Raw genomic sequence first — 6,210 nt, 5'->3', positions numbered from 1 at the left:
CTGCACAGGAAGAGCTGCACTTTTTCCTCAGTGAGCACATGCCTCACCATCAAAAATTGTGCACACCTCTCTTGTGTATCAACAGAGAAAACAGATTTTATTGATTACCCCATATCCAGGGATATGGATTTGATGAGGCAAAAGAAACACCTTCCTTTTGTTCATGAATCAGCTATGAAGAAAACTGCAGGAAGAGGCAATCCCAGATTGCCATTTATGGAATTACAGCAGGATGTAGTGGCCCTCTTTGTGACCGATGGTGTGACACTAGACTACTGGGAGAGACTGCCTGCAACAAAGTGTTTCCTAACTTCATTCTTAAATAAGAATTTAACTATTCTGTTGATGCTCAGTATCTGTAAGAAGGAAAAACAGAGTATTCATGGTTATTCAGAACTCCTAAGTTTCGTTGTCTGTTGAGATGTTGTAATTAGCCAGAGAGTGGACAATGCAATAACACAACAGAAAGCTGATTATGATTCAGACAATGGATCTGAAAATGAAATAATTTAAAATAATAACACCCACCCTTGTATTTTTAGAGTATCAAATCATACAAAAATCATAAAAGTCAAGGACAAAATACAGTTGGGCAAGTGACAGCAAGACTTCATCTGTTTCTGGATAATTTTGATGGTGCACTCTATTTAGGAAAATGTTAATTTTGATCCCTCTTTACTATGATTCATTTGTTAATGAATTCTGTTATATAAAAATCTTTAGTTGTTTTGTCCTATTGGGTAACACAGACTATACTTGGGGAAAAAAAGAAAGGAGCTCACAGGGTGGATGAGACCTATAATGAAGCATTTAGAAATGGGGGGGATGGAAAGAGAGGGCAAAGAGAATGGCATTTCTGTCTTCACTTCATAACTAATTAATATTAATTCATTTAAAGCTTCTTGAACTCTAGTTTGCCACTCTAGTGCCCTCAGTGATCCCTGCAGTGGGATCAGATATTCAAGGGAGAGTATCTTTATGAATCTTCTGTGTGTAAACATTAGTGGGAGTTGACTGAACATAACAGGACATGTTAACTGAGTTTATATCCAGTACTGTTTATTTACAGTTGTAGTATTTTCTTACAGGATTTTGTTAATTACATGAGCACATGTTCTGTGGTAACAGAAGTGTATATATAAACCCAATGGAGGCTCATATCTTAAAGTTCTCTCACATTCCAGTTCTGTTTTTTATATTTCTTGCATATAAAACACAAAGCTAAGTAAAACTAAGGAAATTTTTTTGTGAAAAAAGTGAATGTCTATTTAACTTGTCTATTTAAAAGTTTCAGATTTATTCAAGTATTTGAATTAAAAAAGGGTTAAAAATAGTTTTCTGTTTGGAGAACACCTCTTTAATACAAGCAGATCAGCCGCCTCAAAACCAGTACCACCATCCTGCAACTACTGAGAAAAGCCCTACATCTCTGGAATGAGTAGGTTAATTTCTCCAAAATCTGAAGTACAATCCAGAATTCCAGTCGGTACATCAAAATTCAATTGGAAACATTCCCCAGGTTTAAGGTTTGGGATTTGTTTGCTGCATCTTTCTTAAGATATAGAATTTCTAGTTCATGCCTTTGATAATGGACTACTGGTTGTATGCCAGATACTAACCCACATGGCAAAAAGAGTCATTCAGTCACTGTCTAAAAGGAACACTAAATGTCTTGCGTGCATAGATTTGCTCTTCTGTGATCAAATGTTCAACATTTTTTCCATTTGAGCTGTTTCCAGTACAGCATATGTGGTGCTTTTAATACAAAGTTAGGATTCTTTCATTTCATTTTATAAACAGATGCTTTGTGGTATTATGCCTCCCCATGCTTTAGAAAGCCCTGTCCATTAGTTTTCAGATTTAGGAGGGTTTCAGACCAAAGAGCAAGGGGAGCAATAGGCAGTGTAATAACACGTTCCTATGGAGGGAAAAAACATATTTGTTTACCCGAAAGACTGAGGGTTTGGGTGTTTTTCAGCTGCTTTTTGTAAAGATTAAATGGCACTGGGCAATAAATCTCAGGTGTTCCGCTGCTTCTCAGCAGCTTTATGGCAAGATACTTTAGATGGAATAGTTTGAGAACACAGGGAATATGAGCTAGTTCAAATCAGAGTACTTAATGGAGTTCCTCGGTTATACCACCAGTGTTGAACTGGACAAGGTTAAAGCAAAACTAAAACAGTAAAATAGAGCAAACTGGCTAAGGAGTCGAGCTATTTCACAGCCCCATTTATGGTGAAGGCAGAGTGAATAGCATATGTTTTTCTTGCAAGGAAAGGAGGACTGTAGAATGAGGTGTTACCTCTCAGTTCTGCTGTAAATGGGTAGCTGACAAAGCGCAGTATGTGAATGAGGGGAGCAGACCAGAAAGGAGAAGAACTGAGGGAACACCAAGGTTCAAAGTTATTTGAACAAACATTTTGGTATGTTACATTATTACTAATGCATCAATTAAATCCAGAGACTATGTGTATGTGCAAGTAAACATAATTAGGCTTGCCAGTCAGTGTTTGTTTTTTGACAGTTTTACTTGTTTATTTAGGTGTGCCATTCTGCTTCACTAAACCAAGATTTTTGTATTGCTTTTACAGAAAGAATTGCCTGTACTTCTAACTCATGCCACATTCACTATGAAGATGTAAATCATTATGGGAGTCTGAGGTTGACTGGAATGATACATTCCCACCCCCGGTTGCAGGTGGTTTAGATTTCACTATGCCTATAGATGTCATGCAATCTCTGTTAGGCTCGGGTTGGGTCGTGGTACATGTAGCAAAAATGATTGCTCCACACAGGTGAGGAGGCTAGGCTAGGGCTCACTGGCCCAGCTGGTTGAAGTGGCAGGAATTGCAGTAAACTCATTTGCAGGCTACTATTCTTGTTTTTTTCTGCGCCAAATATGTGTGTGTGTGTGTGTGTGTGTGTGTGTGTTTATCTCAAAAGTTACCTGGGTGAAAGAAATGAGAAACCATCTTTCTCTACTGGCTGCACTCAGTTCCTAGGACATTTCCTCACTTTCAGCCACCATTACAGGCACCCCAGTAGTACCAGCGACCTGGGAATGCTGGTGTGTGTGGGAAGGGGTGAGCACAGAGTGAGGGCAGGCCAAAATAATCTCATAAGCTTGGCCCTGTGGAGTGGAAAGACCTTGTGTGGGTGTGGCTGGAAAAGCTCAGCAAAGCTGTGGGTCTGGGAGAAAGCCAGCTCCTGGGATGTGAGAATTACTGGGCCGTGTAAAACTAACTTTGGAGGGCAGGGAAAGCTGGAGCATGACACCAGTGCTCATATCATCCCTCTGAAGCCAAGAGTAAGAGCCCTTCTTTTGTCTCATACGCCATCCACTATGATTCACCTTGTGCAATGTCTGTTTGCTGCTGTTGTTACCTTTCAGTAGCTCTTTGGATTGCCTTTTTTGCTGCCTTCCTGTTACCCTTCCTCTTCTCTGTCCCTCTCCCTGCTTCATTCTCTGATGCGTTTTGCCCAGTTGTTCCACTGATGGCTAGATTCTATAGTTAGTGACACTGATGCATAGAGCTATTGCAATTACTTCTCATGTCTTTTAAAAAGGTGGGTGCAGTGATATCTCCTGTGCTGCTCTTACAGAGTAGCTGTATTGAATAATGTTTCCTGCATATTTTGGTGAGAGTTCAGCAGAATTCTCTCTTTACTTATTCCAGAAATCTGAAATAGACTTTGTCTGGTCTTGGAGATTTATTGCAAACTACATGGAAGGGCCAGAGCCAGTGCAGATCCTTTCCACATGGAAACACTGATGCACAGAGTTCATAGTATGCCTGAATAAAAGCAGAGATGCTATGTGACTTTAGAAATGTCTCTGCGAAGCCAGATAAACTATTTTCAGTTTAATTCTAGAAGGTGCTGCTCAGAATGGATGAGTCAGGATGCAACATATTACAGAGAAGTCTTTATGACTACTTTTAAGCAACCTGTTGCTTTAAGAGGCACATCTATGCATGTTGGGAAGGGTAATTACATTACTTTTTGTTTATCTGCACTTGAACTAATAGCCTAATGCTGGCTATTGAGTTTAACTTAGTGGTGGCTGGAGTCCATAGGAGAAAAGTCTAAGGTATCCTGAGACAGATTTCTCAGCATGTTTCCTTACCATGCCAGAAATCAGCAACACTCACACTCACACTCACCACCTTCCCTCTCTCTAGCACAGTCTCTTTGGCAAAGCACAGGGCAGAACCACTGCTTTGTAAGATCTTAGCTGGCTGCAGAGGCTCAGCTGAGGTGTCGTTGCATCCTGGGGCTGAAACAGAACCAGACAGTGACAGTGCACATCTGTCCTGTCTTTCTCCACGCTGCAGAGTCCATCACCAGACCTGTGTACCACACACACACCTGGACCCAGGCAGGGCTCAGCAGTGGACCTGAGCTGATTCCTGTTCTCTGGCTCCACAGCAGTGAGAAGCAGCCCAGAGCCTGGGTGCAGCTGCAGCATCTGCTCCAGTTCCCTTGTGAACACCCAACACAATGTTTATTTGTGGGCTGGATTTTGGGTTTTTAACGTGACAAAAGATCCCCTTCAGAAAGGGCTGTTTTATTTTACTATTTAAAAATTACTTAAGACCACTAGTCATTTTTATTAGATTCTAACACTAGATTATTACAATATGAACTTCTGGCTCAGGAGCTGTGCCAGACAGCACCTACAAACAACTTTTCTGAACTCCAGTCTTACTTTAGGAGCAGCCCCTCGATCTCCTGTGAAACCACTGCAGTCCCTGCAAGTTGCCCTTTTCCAGTGATAATTTTAGAGCACACTCAAATAGATCCCAAATCCTGCAGCCATCCTGCAGACCTCTTTTGTAGTATAGCAGTCTGTGGATAGCAACCTCCTCTTACTGATTGTGAATTTGGTTTAAATTTGGAAGACTTTCATAAACAGTTGCCTTGTGGGCTTATTTGTTTGTGAAGCTTTTTAGGATGTTGTTTCCTTTCTGCCAAGCATTAAGACGGTGGTTGTAAGCAGCAGACAGACTGGCACAAGTTGTTACCCCAGTAAAGTTCACCTATTGCCAAACAAGCATAAATATGCTCAAAGTAGGGAAGAAATGTTCTAGACCTACCTCCTTCCCAAGGGTTTGGGAAAAAAGTCCTTACTTTAAGTTTGGTAGGTCCAATTTGTAACCAGGTAGAAAAGTGTCACTACTTAAACAGGGAAGACACATGAAGAGTTTTCTTACTCCTCAGTTTTCCCTGGTGGCATAACCAGTCTGGAATGGTGCAGTCTTGGTAAGTGCAGTCAAATGGGAATCTTCTGGGGCAGTGTGTCAAGCTCAGCAAATCCATCGCAGCAGCAAGCAGCCTGGTTTATATTTTGCTACTATATTGCAACAGATGCTATGTTTAAGTTTTCATTTCTCTCCCAGCTGCTGAATTTTTAAACAAAATCTTTTTTACTGAGCTTAAAAATAGAACTCAGCTAGTCAGAAACTAGTCTACAGTTAGAAAAATGACCCTCACCCCTGTTTGGCCCTTACTTTTGAGGCAGCTTTTCCTTTCACAAGAGTTTAACTTGATGAGTTACTGGATACACCAAACTTGACAAGATTCTGTGTCTGGCTTGGAAAGAATTTGATTATAAATAATAAAATCTAGTTAGATGAATAGATTGGATAAACAGCATCACTCAATTTGGGCTTTGGTTCCAGCTTGTCATTGGACATTATAGTGAGATGTTTAAAAACCCCAACCAAACACGAAGTCTTGATTCTCACATAAGAATTTTCAGGGACTTGAAGAAGTATCAGTAGGTATTTCAGATTCGTAGTACAGCTGTGAGTGCTGGCAGTATTGTGAGGGGGCGCTGTGCTTGCCAAAGCCCTCAGGACAGTCTTACACCATGGCAGGAACACACCAGAGTGACCCCCTCCTGCCCTACAGCAGATACAGCGTCTCAGAGATGCCAACAAGGTGAATGTAGTGCAGTGTATGTCAGGAGTGCAGTAAATTTGGATGGCTCCAGAAAGGTCTTGATGAGCAGGCAATGCACAAGGATCACATGGGAGCAGGGAGATACTCTTCCCCCAAAATGTGAAGCAGAAAAGTAATGAAGTGATACATTTAATCTTTTCATTTAATAGGATTAAGAGATCAACTTCTACCTAGATTTACAGATATTACAAAGAGTTTGTGTTTGTTGGTCTGTGTCTGAAATGGCAATAGTATTTGCAAATTATT

The sequence above is a fragment of the Sylvia atricapilla genome, chromosome 3 (genome assembly GCF_009819655.1).
Source record: "Sylvia atricapilla isolate bSylAtr1 chromosome 3, bSylAtr1.pri, whole genome shotgun sequence".
In the NCBI taxonomy this organism is placed as follows: Eukaryota; Metazoa; Chordata; class Aves; order Passeriformes; family Sylviidae; genus Sylvia; species Sylvia atricapilla.
Note: the sequence above shows the minus strand (reverse complement) of the source record.